Here is an 18,454-nt window from a genome sequence, read left to right as displayed (position 1 = left end):
ATAAACAATTATAATTAGAAATAAATTTTCCAAAGTTTGTTTACTGAAAATAAGGAGGGACTTAGAAGAGGATACATTGTGAACAGTTTTATGAGAATGCAGAATATGTGTGCATGTCTGTGTGTATGTGTGTGTGTAAGAGAGAAAGCAGGAGAATGTATGTTAGTGAAAGTAACAGGTAACAGTTTTATGAGGATGCAGAATACACGTGTGTGTGTGTGTGTGTGTGTGTAAGAGAGACAGCAGGTGAATCTACGTGTGTGAAAGTAACAGATGTATTGTGTGTAAAAGTTTTTATGGAAGAGACTTGCGTCTCTTCCCCTTACGAGGGGAAGCATCTTCTGAGGAGGACACGTTTACTGATATTGCAGTTATAGGGTATAAATTGAAGTTTCAAAGTCCCAGAGGGTCAGAACAGTATACAACCAAGAGACAGTGTATACTTTGATATTTTAAAGAAGGAAGGGGTAAGAAAAGTTGAAAATGTAGATATGTTGATATGAATAGCTGGGTGCTGGATGAACAATAAATTAATAAAATTCCTGACTAATGGCTCTCTGAAGAAGAAAGTAAAGCCACTATTGATCCTCAAGTAGATGTTCATTGCAACGGTCAGCAAAACTTTTATAAATGATTTTTTAGTAAATTAGAAAAAAACTTTGAACATGACATGTAGACAAATTTCTGAATAGCACTGAATGTCTACCTGGAGCTGGAGACCATACATTTGAAATTGTATAAACCGGCATATTGATGCAATTTCCTTAATACAGCTATCTGGCATAATGCAGAAGTTGGGAAAGAGGAAAAGATAGTTATAAAGGTGGGTGCAGTGGAAGGAGCAACTCAGTGCCCTGTAAAACTGAACTGAGGTAGTAACAACAGAGATCACAAGAGTTGGGATAAATTCAAAACAAATATATTTTGAACTATAGCGGACTGTGGAAAGGGGAGTTTTCTGGCTATGACTGAATGGATGTTAGAACCACTTACTGAATTGAGGAAGACAGGAGCTATAATGTGCCCATGGGCAAAATACCAAGAGTTCTATTTCAGACTTAATATAAGGAAACTTATGACTATGATTCAGAAAATGCATGGGAGGAAGACAAAATTGAAATCTTTGCAGAGGTTGTAAAATAGTACTGAAAAGTGTGAATTGTGTGTTAAGGCAGGGCAGAGGCAATGAAAAGGAAAGATGAATGAGAATATTTAAGAAGTAAATATGACAGAATTTGGTTATTTATTGGGTAAGGTATTTTTAAAAGTGGAAGAACTCAGAATTTCAAGCTTGAGAAAATGTGTATTATATACTGAGTTTAGAACCAGAAAAATTACACATAAGTTGCAGATAATAGTTGGCTAGTCTCACCAATGTTGGTATGTCTAGGGTTCTTTCTTCAGCTCACTGCTCTTGCAACTCTGTATTCTCTATCTGGAGTCAATTATCTAGTCATAAGTTTTTTTTCCAGATAATAATTTTTTAAAATTATGTTACTACATGTTTAAGAACTAAAATAATACATACTCTTTGAACATATCTCCTGTGCCTGATTTTAATAACTTGGTATGTATCCTTCAATAATTTTCTATATGTTTACATATAAACTGACATAATCATAAATGTGTGATTATACTAACACTATATTGTAAAAATTACTTGGCAGATAATGTTTCCTAATAATCATATGTGGCTACTGCTCTTATTCCAATAAACGAAAGGTTTATTTTTTAATCAACCAATATTTATAGAGCACTTAATGTGTGCCAAACACAGTCCTATGCAGGAGAAGTAGCACTTAGAATATACCACTGGATTTAGTTTGCTAATATTTCAATCTTTTATCTAACAAATTAATACGTACTTTTCTTATTATACTAAATAAGATTTTATATCAATTAACATAACATAACCAATCATTTTTGTCTTTTCTACAGTCTACATTGTTTTAAAAGGCTGAAATACATAGTTTAAGGCCTTATTATATCTCAGTAAAAGATCATATGGCTTTGGTGTATTTAAAATAATATACCTTTTAACCACTTTCTGATTTCTTCTGTGGTTCTTATTCAAGTTTTTATTCATTTGTGGGATCAATTTAATTGTTTATATTTTGCTGGGGAAAATCTGTATTCTCATACTTATTGGCACATGATGTTACAAAACAGTTTTATTCTAAAACATCATTTTGACAGCTATAATTACTTATATCTCTTTTAATATTTAAAAAGTGGTGATCTTCAGGTTTTTAGTATATTTATCTCTTTGCCTTTATATGTATTTCATACTTTATTCCTTCCAGTTGCCTTTTCTTATTTACTATTCATTTTCTAGCTTCATAATTTGAATACTTAATTTAGGATTTTTTTTAACTTTTATTTTAAGTTCAGGAGTACGTGCGCAGGTTTGTTACATAGGTAAATTTGTGGCACAGGGTTTTTTTGTACAGATCATTTCATCACTCAGGTATTAAGCCTAGTACCCATAAGTTATTTTTCCTGATCCTCTCCTTCTTCCCACCTTCCACCCTCTGATAGGCCCCAGTGTGTGTTGTTCCCCGCTATGTGTCAATGTGTTCTCATAATTTAGCTCCCACTTATAAGTGAGAACACCGGTATTTGGTTTTCTGTTCCTGCATTAGTTTGCCTAGGATAATGGCCTCCAGCTCCATTCATGTCCTTGCAAAGGACATGATCTCATTTTTTTTTAGGATTAAATAGTAAATTTATTTTTTAATTATAACAAATATATGCCATTAGTATGTTCTTAAGTTTTGGGTCACATTGGCAACAGTGTCTTTAATTTGCTTTGAAATTCTTTTCAGTAATCTTAAGGTTATAGTTCACTTAAAAAATATATTTGCTATGTTTTACCTCCTTGAATACTGCAAACAGGACAAAAAAGCATGGATATAAGCGTTAGCTAGTGATCACTGACTACTCTAAACAGTCACTAAAGCTTGAATTCTCTCTTTACCAGATGCCTAATTGGCAGAAGTCCCAAAGGTTTCCCTGATTATATTAATAACTTTGTAAAAAGTTGATCATTATTCATTAAAAATTAGACATTTGTAATGAAAACGTAAATTAAGTCTAACCCAAAACTCTTAACCAGACTAACTTCAGTGTTATGAATCACAAAATCTTCTTGATTGATTGCTCTATTGAGAGGATCTTAAGTGCTTTTAGAGAAAGATTAAATCCCGTTATAAGAGTTGATAAATTTTAGTCAAAGACTAGAACACAACTTACAAAATAGATAATTGGACTTGACAGTTAACAACTTAGTTATTTACACTGTACAATGGAGCAAACAAAAATCTTAATACTTCTGCCTTTATAGCTGTATCTGACCATTCAGGAATACGTTGGCTTTCATATTTACAGTTAAATCTCTTAGTTCAAGCCTAAAATATGTATATTTCCTATATGCAACTTTTAAAGATAATGTTTCTATTAGGAGGAAATAAAAAAGCTGAAAAAAGAACTCCAAAATTTTGATCCTTCATTTTTCAAAGAAATTGAAGATCTTAAGTATAATTACAAGGAAGAAGTGAAGAACAATATTCTCTTAGAAGAGAAGGTTAAAAAAAAAAAAAAACTTCCAGAACAATTGGGAGTTGAATTAACTAGCCCTGTTGCTGCTTCTGAAGAGTTTGAAGATGAAGAAAGTCTTGTTCATTTCCCCATTTACTAAAGGTCACCTATAAACTTTGTTTCGTTTAAATATTTATTAACTTTATATGTTAAAATCGATCTGGAAATAAGAAATTCTCTGAGCTGTAGTGTTTCCTTCTCACTACCTTGTACCTTTATACTTAGATTGGAATTCTTAATAAATAAAATTATATGAAATTTTCAACCTATTATAAAAGTATATATTTGAAGACTTAGAGTAAGTTATGGCCATCAAATAGGCAATGAGCTCTGGTGAATTTCTCTACATTCATAATGTTTTAAGTTTTTTAAAGAGCATGAGGGTAAATTCAGCAATTTTAATATTTAAAATTGGAGTTTATATATACTTATTTATACATATGTTAAGATTCTCAAATCCTAACTATGATGTACATAAATACAGATGTAGACATACACACATATAGGTTATGAAGTTGAGCCATGTGTTTTGTTAAATATCTAGCAAAATCAAATTGAGCTTAAACTATGTAATTTTGAAAATTAGTGACATTAAATTCTTGGTTTAATTGTTGTCTTTAAATTACCACTCAATTATAGTGGAGAGAATCCAGCCTTTGTACAAGTTTAGGAGCTTACTGTTACTTATGTTTTTATGGCTAGAGATTAAAATTAATTTGCTGGCTTTTAATAAAATTTTAAATAGATATTTGAAACTGGAAAATTCATTTCTTCACAAATGTAGAAGACAAATTGATGTTTCATAATGAACAGGAACCTTGAGATATTCTTAAACATGGTAGAATATTCAAGATTAAAATATAATGATAATAAACTAATTTTATTTGCATTTTATATATCAAATATTATATCTTTGAGTCTAGCAAATTTCTGATTATGTACATTTGAAAAATGATTAAACAAACACTTAACATCAAAGGCAGAGTCACATTTGTTCAGGTACATGTTGATAATAACTGCTCTTGAATTCATGTAAGTATCTTGAATTGACCAGCATAAGCCAAGATGATGACGATGGACCCTGCTTTTTTTTTTCATAACTGTTCTTCTCCTGACATATTACACATTTGTTTATTGTCTACTTCCCCATCAGAATGTGAGCTTCATGAAGGCAGACACCTTGTTTGGTTGACTGTGTATGTCCAGCACCTTTATTAACAGCCATCACTGCGATGCCATACTATTCCTTCAATTTTACACACTGCAACCTTCAAACCAGGACATGATATCATTGTGCTTCAACGAAGGTAGATTTCTTATTTGAAATGCTCCATGTGGTATAAGAAGATGTAATGGATGTTTCTTGCTCCCTAACGCATATGGGTTTCCATTGATATTTTTTCCTGTGAGCTCCAGTGTTTGTTCTAAGAGATCTGATAGTGGCACTGCAGTAATTTCCAAAAGTCCAGAATCATCAGCATGATGTTTTAGTACCAGGGCAATTTCAAATTCATAATTAACTACAGAGGAATGCTAGCAATACTGTTTGTTGTTTTTCTATACTGGTACCCAATCAGGAATGTATCTATTTTCATTAGGCACTGGGTTCCCATTTATTTGTTCTATTTCCTTTGCTGGTATCCAGCACTCTAGAGCCGGTTTGAAGTCCTCCTCAACGTTCCAAAAAAATTATTTTGGGTTTTCATTTGAATGTAGAAGATTTTAAAATCTTTTTTCAACTTGTTTGTTGAGCTTTCTATCTAGTTGGGCCCAAAGCTATGGCTGATCTGATGTTCCCTTTTGGCGGAAGGCTCCTCTTTCACCACTGTCACAAACACACGGCATTTTCCACTGCACAGAGCTCAAGTGCTTCATGAGTGGAGGGCGCGCTTTCGAACAGAGCCTGGTGCAGGCGGGGAGAAGCCCTGGAGCAGTCACCCGTGGGGCTCAGGCCACTCACACTCCACGCCCAGCCACCACGGCTGCTGATCTCATTCTTTTTTATGGCTGCATAGTATTCCATGGTGTATATGTACCACATTTTCTTATCTGCTTTATCACTGATGGGCATTTAGGTTGATTCCAAGTATTTGCTATTGTGAATAGTGCCGCAATGAACATACACGTGCATATGTCTTTACAATAGAGTGATTTATGTTCCTTTGGGTATATACCCAGCAATGGTATGGGTATATACCCAAAGGAATTGCTGGATATATACCCAAAGGAATATAAATCACTCTATTTTATTATAATTGTTATTTCTGTCCTTAGGACTTTGAAAAATCGCCACACTGTCTTCCACAATGGTTGAAATAATTTACAATCCCACTAACAGAGCAAAAGTGCTCCTTTTTCTCCACAGCCTCACAAGCATGTGTTATTTTTTGACTTATTAGTAATAACCATTCTGACTGGTGTGAGATGGTATCTCATTGTGGTTTTGATTTGTATTTCTCTAATGATCAGTGATGTTGAGCTTTTCTTCATATCATTGTTGGTCACATGTATGTCTTCTTTTGAGAAGTGTCTGTTCATATCCTTTACCTACTTTTTAATAGGGTTATTTGTTTTTTTCTTCTTGTAAATTTGTTTAAGTTCTTTACAGATGCTGGATATTAGGTCTTGTCAGATGCATAGATTGCAAATATTTTCTCCCATTCTGTAGGTTGTCTGTTTACTCTTGATAGTTTCCTTTGCTATGCAGAAGCCCTCTAGTTTAAATAGATACCATTTGTCAATTTTTGCTTTTGTTGCATATGCTTTTGGAGTCTTCATCATGAAATCCTTTCCCATGTGTATGTCTTGGACGGTATTGCCTAGATTGTCTACCAGGGTTTTCATAGTTTTGGGATTTACATTTAAGTCTTTATTCCATCTTGAGTTAATTTTTTGTATGTAGTGTAAAGAAGTGGTCCAGCTTCAGTCTTCTGCATACGGCTAGCCAGTTATCCCAGGACCATTTATTGAATAGGGAGTACTTTCCCCATTGCTTGTTTTTGTCAGGTTTGTTGAAGATCAGATACTTGTAGCTGTGCAGTCTTATTTCTGGTTTCTCTACCCTGTTCCATCGGTCTCTGTGACTGTTTTGTATCAGTACAATGCTGTTTTGATTACTGTATCCCTGTAGTATTGTTTGAGGTCATGTAGCATGATCCCTCCAACTTTGTTCTTTTTGCTTAGGATTGCCTTGGCTATTTGGACTCTTTTTTGGTTCCATATGAATTTTAAAATAGTTTTTTTTTAGTTTTGTGAAGAATCTCATTGATAGCTTAATAGGAATAACATTGAATCAATAAATTGCTTTCAGCAGTATGGCCATTTTCACAATATTGATCCTTCCTATCCATGAGCATGGAATGTTTTTTCATTTGTTTATGTTATCTCTAATTTCTTTCAGCAGCTTTTGTATTTCTCCTTGTAGAGATCTTTCACCTCCCTGTATTCCTAGGTATTTTATTCTTTTTGTGGCAATTGTGAATGGGAGTGCATTCTTGATTTGGCTCTCAGCTTGACTGCTGTTGGTGTATAAGTATGCTAGCAATTTTTGTACATTGATTTTGAATCCTGAGACTTTACTGAAGTTGTTTATCAGCTTAAGAAGCTTTCAGGCTGAGACTATGGGGTTTTCTAGAAATAGAATCTTGTCATCTGCAAAAAGAGATAGTTTGACTTCCTCTCTTCCTATTTAGATCTCCTTTTTTTGTTTTTTTTTAATCTTGCCTAACGGCCCTGGCAAGGACTTCCAGTACTATGTTGAATAGGAGTGGTAGGAGAGGGCATCCTTGTTTTGTGCCGGTTTTCAAGGGGAAGCTTCCAGATTTTGCCCATTTAGTATGATGTTGGCTGTGGGTTTGTCATAGATAGCTCTTATTATTTTGAGGTATGTTCCTTCAATACCTAGTTTATTCAGAGTTTTTAACATGAATGGATGTTGAATTTATCGAAAGGCTTTTCTCCATCTATTGAAATAATCATGTGGTTTTTGTCCTTAGTTCTGTTTATGTGATGAATCACATTTATTGATTAGCCTTTGTTAAACCAATCTTGTATGCCAGGGATAAAGTCTACTTGATCATGCTGGATAAGCTTTTTTATGTACTACAGGATTCAGTTTGCCCATATTTTGTTGAGGATTTTTGCATTGAATCCAGGCTACTAGCCTGAAGTTTTCTTTTTTGTTGTATCTCTGTCAGGCTTTGGTATTAGGATGATGCTGACCTCACAGAATGACTTAGAGAGGAATCCCTTCTCCTGAATTGTTTGGAATAGTTTTAGTAGAAATGATACCAGCTCTTCGTCATACATCTGGTAGAATTCAGCTGTGCATCCATCTGGTATGGGCTTTTTTTAGTTGGTAGGCTATTTATTACTGCCTCAATTTTGGAGCTTGTTATTGATCTTTTCAGGATTTAATTTCTTCCTGGTTTATTCTTGGGAGGGTGTATATGTTCAGGAATTTATCCATGTATTCTAGATTTTATAGTTTATGTGCATAGAAGTATTCATATTTTCTGATGGTTGTATTTCTTGTTTGGTCAGTGGTAATATTTGAATCTTCTCTCTTCTCTTTTTAGTGGTCATAGCTACTGGCCTATTTTATTTATTTTAAAAAACAGCCCCAGGATGTATTGATCTTTTGTATGGTTGTTCATATCTCAATCATCTTCAGTTCAGCTCTCATTTTGGTTATTTCTTGTCTTCTTCTAGCTTTGGAATTCATTTGCTCTTGGTTCTCCAGCTCCTTTAGTTGTGATGTTAGGTTGCTAACTTGAGATATTTCTAAGTTTTTGATGAGGGCATTTAGTGTTATAAATTTCCCTCTTAACACTCCCTTACCTCTGTCCCAGAGATTCTAGTACATTGTATCTTTGTTCTCATTAGTTTCAAAGAACTTATTGATTTCTGCCTTAATTTCATTATTTACCCAAAAGTCATTCAGGACCAGGTTATTCAGTTTCCATGTAATTGTATGGTTTTGAGTGAACTTCTTAGTCTTGAATCTAATTTTATTGTGCTGTGGTCTGAGAGACTGTTATGATTTAAGTTATTTCGCATTTGCTGAGGAGTGTTTTTACTTTCGATTATGGGGTCAGTTTTAGAGAATGTGCCATGTAGCAATGGCAAGAATGTATATTCTTTTGTTTTGGGGTGGAGAGTTCTGTAGATAGCTATCAAATCCATTTGTTCCCATTCTGAGTTCAGGTCCTGAATATCTTTGTTAATTTTCTGTCTTAATGATCTGTCTAATATTGTCAGTGAGGTGTTAAAATCTCCCGCTATTATTCTGTGGGAGTCTAATTCTCTTTGAAGGTCTCTAAGAACCTGTTTTATGAATCTGGGTGCTCCTCTCTTGGGTGCATATCTATTTAGGATAGTTAGATCCTCTTGTTTAATTGAACTCTTTAACGTTATGAAATGTCCTCCTTTTTCTTTTTTGATCTATGTTCAACGTCTGTTTTGTCAACAACTAGGATTGCAGCCCCTGTTTTTTCTGTTTTCCATTTGCTTGATAGATTTTTCTCCATCCCTTTATTTTGAGACTATTTGTGTCATTGCATGTGAGATGTGTCTCTTGAAGACAGCATACTAATGGGTCTTAGTTCTTTACTGAGGTTGCCACTCTGTGTCTTTTAAGTGGGGCATGTAGCCCGTTTACATTTAAGGTTAGTATTGATATGTGTGGATTTTATCCTGTCACCATGATGTTAGCTGGTTATTTTGCAGACTTGTTCATGTGATTGCTTTATAGTTACTGGTTTGTGTACTTCAGTGTGTTTTGGTTAGGGCTGGTAACAGTCTTTCCTTTCTATATTTAGTACTTCTTTCTGGAACTCTTGTGAGGCAGGTCACAGACCAGTGATATTGTAAAGGAACCACATAAACAAGTCTGCAAAATAACCAGCTAACATCATGATGACAGGATCAAATCCACACAAATCAATACTTACCTTCAATGTAAATGGGCTACATGCCCCACTTAAAAGACACAGAGTGGCAAGCTTAATTAAGAACCAAGACCTATTACTATGCTGTCTTCAAGAGACACATCTTATGTGCAGTTACACAAATAATCTCAAAACAAAGTGATGGACTAAATGAAAATATGTAAAGAGATTACTCATGCTAACTCTTCAACCATCAAGGATTTCCTTTCTGCCTTTTTCTAAATCAAAATATAGTTATGTGTCACTTCATGACAGGGATACATTCTGATAAATGCATTGTTAGGCTTTTTATTTTTGTTTGAGCATCATAGAGTGCACTTACACAAACCTAGATGGTATAGCCTACTGTACATCTGGGCTATATGGTATAGCCTATTGCACCTAGGCTACAAACCTGTGCAGCATTTTACTATACTGAATACCATAGGCAATTGTAACAAAATGGTAAGTTTTTGTGTTTATAAACATATCTAAAGATAGAAAAGGTACTGCATAGATGCAGAATAAAAGGCAAAAATGGGACACCTTTATAGGGCACTTACCATGAATGGAGCTTGCAGAACTGGAAGTTGCTCTGGATGTGTCAGTGAGTGGTGAATGAATGTGAAGGCCTGGTACATTGCTGTACACTACTGTAAACACTGTGCAATAAAGCTACACTAACTTTAATATTGGAATTCTTTTCTTCAAGTTTTATTTTAAGTTCAGGGGTGTATGTGCAGGATGTGCAGGTTTGTTACATAAATAAATGTGTTCCATAATGTTGTGCTGCACAGATCATCCCATCACCTAGGTATTATGCCCAGCATTGATTAGTATTTTTCCTGATGCTCTCCCTCCCCCTACTACTCCCCTCAACAGGCCGCAGTGTGTGTTGTTCCATGAACCATGTGTCCGTGTGTTCTTATTGTTCAGCTCCCACTTGTAAGTGAAAACATTCAGTGTTTGGTTTTCTGTTCCAGAGGATACTGAGGCTAATGGCTTCCAGCTCCATCCATGTCCCTGCATGATCTTGTTCCTGTTATGTCTGCTTTTATTCCTTTTATGTTCCTTTTATTCCATGGTGTACATGTACCACATTTTCTTCATTCAGTCTATCATTGATGGGCATTTGGGTTGATTCCATGTCTTTGCTATTGTGAATATTGCCGCAATGAAGATACCCATACATGTATCTTTATAATAAAATGATTTATCTTTCTTTAGGTATATACCTAGTAATAAGATTGATGGGTTAATTGGTGCTTTTGCCTCTAGATCTTTGAGGAATCACCACACTGTCTTCCACAATGGTTGAACTAATTTACACTCCCACCAAAAATGTAAAAGCATTCATTTTTCTCCACACCTTGCCAGCAACTGTTGTATTTTTTACTTTTTAATAATACCCATTCTTACTGGCATAAGATGGTATCTCATTGTTGTTTTGATTTACATTTCTCTAATGATCAGTGATATTGAGCTTTTTTCATATTTTTTGGCTGTATATATGCCTTCTTTTGAGAAGCGTATGTTCATGCCCTTTGCCAACTTTTTAATAGGGTTGTTTTTTCTTGTGAATTTAAGTTTCTTGTAGACTGGATATTAAACCTTTGTCAGTTGGATAGATTGCAAAAGTTTTCTCCCATTCTGTAGGTTATCTCTTTGCACTGATGATAATATCTTTTTCTGCACAAAAGCTCTTTAGTTTAATTAAATTCAATTTGTCAATTTTGGTTTTTGTTGCAACTGCTTTTGGCATTTTTTTTTTTTTTTTTTTTTTGAGACGGAGTCTCGCTCTGTCGCCCGGGCTGGAGTGCAGTGGCGCGATCTCGGCTCACTGCAAGCTCCGCCTCCCGGGTTCACGCCATTCTCCTGCCTCAGCCTCCCGAGTAGCTGGGACTACAGGTGCCCGCCACCGTGCCCGGCTAATTTTTTGTATTTTTAGTAGAGACGGGGTTTCACCGTGTTAGCCAGGATGGTCTCGATCTCCTGACCTCGTGATCCGCCCGCCTCGGCCTCCCAAAGTGCTGGGATTACAGGTGTGAGCCACCGCGCCCGGCCTGCTTTTGGCATTTTTGTGATGAAATCTTTTCCTGTACCTATGTCCTGAATGATACTGTCTAGATTTTCTTCTAGGGTTTTTATAGTTTTGGATTTTACATTTAAGTTTTTAATCCATCTTGAGTTAATTTTTATATAAGGTGTAAGGAAGGGGTCCAGTTTCAATTTTCTGAACATGGCTAGCGAATTCTCCCAAAACCATTTACTACATAGGGAATCCTTTCCCCATTCCTTTTGTCAGGTTTGTCAAAGATCAGATGGCTATAGCTGTGTGGTCTTATTTATGAGCTCCCTATTCTGTTCCATTGGTCTATGCGTCTGTTCTTATATGAGTACCATACTGTTTTGGTTACTGTTGCCTTGTATTACAGTTTGAAGGTAACACGATGCCTCAGATTTGTTCTTATTGCTTAGTATTGTTTTGGCTATTTGGGCTCTTTCTTGGATCCATAAGAATTTTAAAATAGTTTTTCTAATTCTGTGAAAAATGTCACTGGTAGTTTAATGGGAATAGCATTGAATCTATAAATTACTTTGGGCACTATGGCCATTTCCATGATATTGATCCTTCCTATTTATAAGTATGGAATGCTTTTCCATTTGTTTGTGTTGTGTTCTCTCTGATTTGAGCAGTGGTTTGTAGTTCTCCTTGAAGAGGTCCTTCACTTCCCTTGTTAGCTATATTCCTAGGAATTTTAGTCTTTTTGTAGCAATTGTGAATGGGAGTTCATTCACAATTTGGCTCTTGGCTTGTCTGCTCTTGCTGAATAGAAATGTTAGCAATTTTTGCACACTAATTTTGTATCCTGAGACTTTGCTGAGGTTGCTTATCAGCTTAGAAAGCTTTTGAGCTGAAACAATGGGGTTTCCCAGACATAAGATCATGTCATCTGTAAACAAAGATAATTTGACTTCCTCTCTTCCTATTTGAATATCCTTTATTTCTTTTTCTGGCCTGATTGCCCTGGCAAGAATTTCCAATATCGTGCAGAATAGGAGTGATGAGAGAGGGCATTCTTGTCTTGTGCCTTGTCTTGTGCCAGTTTTCAAGGGGAATGCTTCTAGCTTTTGCTCATTCAGTATGATATTGGCTATGGGTTTGTCATATATGGCTCTTATTATTTCGAGGTATGTTCCTTCAATACCTAGTTTATTGAGAGTTTTTAACATGAACTAATGTTGAATTTTATTGAAGGCCTTTTCTGCATATATTGAGATAATCATGTGGTTTCTGTCTTAAGTTCTATTTATATGATGAATCACATTTATTGATTTGTGTATTTTGAACCAACCTTGCATTATAGGGATGAAGCCAACTTGATTGTGGTGCATAAGCTTTTTTATGTGCTGCTGGATCTGGTTTGCCTGTATTTTGTTGAGGATTTTTGCATTGATGTTCATCAGGGATATTGGCCTGAAGTTTTCTTTTTTTGTTGTATCTCTGCCAGGTTTAGGTATCAGGATGATGCTGACATCATAAAATGAGTTCGGGAAAATTCCCTTGTTTTCAATTTTTTGGAATAGTTTTAGTAGAAAGGGTACCAGCTCTTCTTTTTACCACTGGTGGAATTCAGCTCTAAATCCATCTTGTCCTGGGCTTTTTTGGGGTTGGTAGGTTATTTATTACTGCCTCAATTTCAGTACTCATTATTCTTCTATTCGGGGATTCAATTTCCTCCTGGTTCAGTCTTGGGAGAGTGTCCAGGAATTTATCTATTTCTTCTAGATTTTCTAGTTTATGTACATAGAGGTGTTGATAGTCATCTCTGATGGTTCTTTGTATTTCTGTGGGGTCAGTGGTAATATCCCCTTTGTCATTTCTGATTGTTTATTTGATTTGTCTCTTTTTTCTCCTTTGTTATTCAAGCTAGCCATCTATTTTATTAATTTTTTCAAAAAACTGGCTCCTGAATTCATTTTTTTGAAGTGGTTTTCATGGTTCTATCTTCTTTAGGTCCAACTCTGATCTTGGTTATTTCTTGTCTTCTGCTAGCATTGGGGTTTCTTTGCTCTTGGTTCTATAGTTCTTTTAATTGTGATGTTAGGTTGTTAACTTGAGATCTTTCTAGCATTTTGATGTGGGCATTTAGTGCTATAAATTTCCCTCGTAACATCATGTTAGCTGTATTCCACAGATTCTGGTATGTTGTCTCTTTGTTCTCATTAGTTTCAAAGAACTTCTTTATTTCTGCCTTAATTTCTTTACTCAGGAGTCATTCAGGAGCATATTGTTCAATTTCCATGTAGTTGTGTGGTTTTGAGTGAATATCTTAATTTTGACTTCTAATTTTGTGCTATGGTCTGAGAGACTGTTTGTTATAATTTCAGTTCTTTTGCATTTGCTGAGGTATGTTTTACTTTTAATTATGTTATCAATTTTTGAGTAAGTGCTGTGGCAATGAAAAGAATACATATTCTGTTGTTTTTGTGTAGAGGGCTCTGTAGATATCTATGAGGTCCACTTGATCCAGAGCTTAGTTCAGGTCCTGAATATCTTTGTTAATTTTCTGTCTTAATGATCTGTCTGATATTGTCAGTGGGGTATTAAAATCTCCCACTATTATTGTGTGGGGGTCTAAGTCTCTTTGTAATTCTCTAAGAACTTGCTCTATGAATCTGAGTGTTCCTATATTGGGTGCATATATATTTAGAATAGTTAACTCTTCTCGTTGAATTGAACCCTTTACCACTATTTAATGCCTTTCTTTTCCCTTTCGATCTTCGTTGGTTTAAATCTGTTGTGTCTGAAACTAGGATTGTGATCCCAGCTTTTTCTGTTCTCCATTTGCTTGATAAATTTTTCTCCATCCCTTTATTTTGAGCTTATGTGTGTCTCTGCACATGACATGTGTCTCTTAAATACAGCAGACCAAGGAGTCTTGGCACTTTATCCAGCTTGCCATTCTGTGCTTTTTAATTTAGGCATTTAGCCCATTTACATTTAAGGTTAGTATTGTTATATGTGAATTTGATCCTATCATCATGATGCTAGCTGGTTATTTTGTAGACTTTTTTATGTAGTTGCTTCATAGTGTTACTGGTTTGTGCACTTCAGTGTGTTTTGGAAGTGGCTGACAATGGTCTTTTCTTTCCATATTTAGTGCTTCCTTCAGGAGCTCTTGTAAAGCAGGTCTGGTGGTAAAAAAATTCCCTCAGCATCTGCTTGTCTGAAAAGGTCATAATTTCTCCTTCGTTTATGAAGCTTAGTTTGGCTGAATATGAAATTCTTGGTTGGAATTTATTTTCTTTATGAATGTTGAATATTGAATGTTGAATATTGGCCCCTAGTATCTTCTGGCTTTAGGGTTTTAGCTGAAATGTCTGCTGTTAGCCTGATGAGCTTCCCTTTGTAGGTGACCTGATCTTCCTTTCTCCCTAGCTTCCTTTAACACTTTTTCTTTCATTTTGACCTTGAAAAATCTGATGATAATATGTCTTGGGGATGATCTTCTTGTGAAGTATCTTACTTGGGGTCTCTGCATTTTCTAAATTTAAATGTTGGCCTCTCTAGCTAGGTTGGGGAAGTTCTCATGGATGATATCCTAAAATATGTTGTCCAAATTGATTCCATTCTCCACATCTATTTTGGGTACACTAATCAGTCTTAGATTGGATCTCGTTACATAATCCCAGATTTCTTGAAGGTTTTGTTCATTCCTTTTCACTCTTTTTTTCCCTCTTTTTGTCTGCCTGTGTTATTTCAGAAAGCCAGTCTTCAAGTTCTGAGATTATTTTTTTCTGTTTGGTCTATTCTCCTATTAATGTTTGTCATTGCATTGTGAAGTTCTTGTAGTGTGTTTTTTTGGCTCTATCAGGTCAGTTACACTCTTTTCAATGCCAGCTAGTTTGTCTGTATTTTTTTTTATCATAATTGATAGTTTTCTTATATTGGGTTACAATGTATTACTGTAGCTCAATGTAGTTCATTTCTATTCACATTCTAAATTATATTTCTGTCATTTCAGCCATCTCAGCATCAGCCCAGTTCTGAACACTTGCTAGAGAGATGATGTGGTCATTTGAGTAAAAGAGGGCACTTAGGCTTATTGAGTTTTTGGTGTTCTTGAGCTTATTCTTTCTCATCTTTGGGGGCTTATCTGCCTTCAATCTTTGAGATTGTCATTGCTGACATTTAGATTTTTTTCCCTTTAATCCTATTTGATGACCTGAAGGATTTGATTGTAGATTTAGGTGGAATCAGACAACTGGCTTCATTTCTGGGAAATTTTAGGGGGCCAATGCTAAGCTCCAAACTCCTGGGCTGCATGGTCCAACTGTGGGAAAATTGTATTGGGCCCTGATGTTCTCTGGCTCCTCGAGGTTTGGCAACCATTGCACTTGGGGAAGGTTGAGATGCAGCAGCGGCAGCAGAGTGCTAGTGGATACAGGGGGGCCTGCCTCCCTGCAGGAACTCACCACAGCAGCTGAGACAAGGCACCTGGAGGGAAAGCAGGGGACCCCTGCTAGAGACTGTGCATGTCGTTCCACTGGGGATTGTGTTGGCTTGGGACAGGGTGCTGGCCTCTGCAGGTCTGGGTGACTTCACTGTGCCTCACAAGCAGGAGTGATTGCTTGGCATGTTGAGGATACTGTTCTCTCTGCACAGCATTAGCTCAAGGGTAGGGAACTGTCAGGGGCAGGTCTTGCTCACTCTGTGACCCCCAAGGCTGCATCTGCAATGACAGTCTGCAAGGGTTGAGTGGCATATTTCACTTCTGCATGCTGGCAGGGCAAGTAAAGCAAACCTGCTAATGCAGACATGCACCAGCAAAGTGATGTGGGGAGTTGCCATGGGCTCAGGAGAAGCTGCAGTATGGGGAGGAAATATGTGGGCTGGTGTGCAGCCATAGGGGCCACCTTGCTTCTGCTGGTACAGAAGCTGCCCTGTAAGTAGGCATGACCAGGCTGGGGTCCTGGGGGAGACCAGCAGAACAACAAGTGCTCAGGTCAGACCAGCCCCATCTGATACATGACCATCCTGCAGAGATCAGGCCCAACAGTTCCCTAGGGCTAAAATCTCCCATAGGAGTAAGTCAAGTCTAGAAGGATGGCCATCCATGGCCATGCTCTGCTCCAGATGCTCCCGCACCAAACCCTCTGGGCTCCACGTCAGATGGCTTGCTGTCCCACCACGTCTCTAAGCATCTCTCTCTGCCACCTCAAATGTCCATAGTGGTCAAGTGGTCCCCTCCTGCTGGAGGTCCAGAGTCCTGTGGTGAGAGTGGGTTGCTCCTTGTCAGTTCAACTCACCCATGCTCCCTGAGCTGTTGTGGTTCAAAAATGAGTCCCAATGCACAATAGCCTGTTGTGTGAGTTTCCCAGCTTTCTCACCCTTCAGCCCAGCTTGTGTGTCTCCCCTCCGTCTACTTGAAGTGCCTTCCCTCTGAAGATCTTTTAAAAGCACACCAGTTGACTCAGTCCCTTCGTGGGAGCTGTTCCACTTGTCTGTGTCTAGTCAGCAATCTTGCCCCCCCAAAAACATATGATTGTTCCTATATTAATAATAAAGCAATGTAAGGAATTTTAGATGTGAGAAATATAATTACTTATAATTCAAAAGCAATACCTCTATAATGCAGCAAAATGCTCTCATATTAAATATTCAAATATCTCTAGGGAAAAGTTGTATTGGTTTACCAGTGTTGACCATTTGAATATAATTGCTATAGCTGGGAATTTTCAGGAATACATTTCTTAGTGGTGTTGTAGATGTTGCCCATGGTTTTTTATTTTGCTATCTTGATGCTCTTTTTCTATGTGGGTAATTAGAGATATTGAAAAACAATGCTGATGCTGTCCTCTTCCCAAAGTCCTCTATAACTTTTATAGTGACTTATCACTTTTATAAGTCACTTGTGGTCATTTTCACTGGGTACAGAATTCTAATTTGTTAGGAATATCTTCCCTACTACATTAAATATATTGTTTTACTGCCTTCTAGCTTTAAACATTTCTATTAAAAGCCAGCTGCCAATATTACTCTTGGAAGCAATGAAAGTAGCAACTGAGTCAAAAATAAGAGAACCTCAAAATGCTAACAGGCATTCATAACAAATTGTGGATAGGCAATATGAGAACAGCAATTGAACAGGGAGGAATGTTGCCCTCTCTACCAGAAGATGAGTACAAGAAACATGACATAGGAAAGTTTAACAGGTTGGAGCATTTTGGCCCATTAACTCTCAAAATTTATCAACCAAATCTCTCTTCCATGACAGAAACATCACACAGAAGAAAATAACGCAAATAGAGTCAAAACTGAGTAAGAGAAGAACAGGATAGATGAAGAAAAGAGAACGTTCAGACCATAATGCAAAAAGATAAAAGTATCAACAAACCTCTGAAAGCAAACTGCCATGTAATATAATATTACCAAAACCACAAAGAGAGAGCTCTATTAAAGTAAGTGAAATTTCCTGAACCCAATCCTGATCTGAAATTTAGAATAATATATGTAAAAATAAGCAATATGAGATTATCAAAATATAATCTGTACAAAATTATCATTTTAAAAATATACTAAGAAGCAAAATAAAATTTGCTATGGTCTGGTTCTGTGTCCCCATCCAAATCTCATCTTGAATTGTAATCCCCATGTGTTGGGGAAGGGACCTGGTGGGAGCTAATTGAATCATCAGACTCATTCCCTCATGCTATTCTTATGATAGTGAGTGAGTTTTCATGAGATCCGATTGTTTTATAAGAGGCTTTTCCTCTTTTGCTTGGCACTTCTATCTCCTGCTGCCATGTGAAGAGTGATGTGTTTGCTTCCTCATCTGCCATGATTGTAAGTTTCCTGAGGCCTCCGCAGCCATGTGGAACTGTGAGTCAACTAAACCTCTTTCTTTTATAAATTACCCAGTCTC

At 36.4% G+C, this 18,454-nt stretch overlaps 1 long non-coding RNA gene and 1 pseudogene across 3 annotated transcripts in view; both read right to left on the bottom strand.

Moving 5' to 3' along the window:
• The window catches only part of LOC117981445 (uncharacterized), a 551,201-nt gene that overhangs the window by 388,570 nt on the left and 144,177 nt on the right, over window positions 1-18,454 (bottom strand). The gene's annotated exons all lie outside the window — the stretch shown is intronic.
• Window positions 4,489-5,472, bottom strand: LOC103786544 (RNA ligase 1-like; annotated as a pseudogene).

This window comes from Pan paniscus, chromosome 7 (genome assembly GCF_029289425.2).
Source record: "Pan paniscus chromosome 7, NHGRI_mPanPan1-v2.0_pri, whole genome shotgun sequence".
Taxonomy (NCBI): domain Eukaryota; kingdom Metazoa; phylum Chordata; class Mammalia; order Primates; family Hominidae; genus Pan; species Pan paniscus.
The sequence above is the reverse complement of the archived record's forward strand: the minus strand, read 5'-3'. Positions and strand labels throughout refer to the sequence as shown.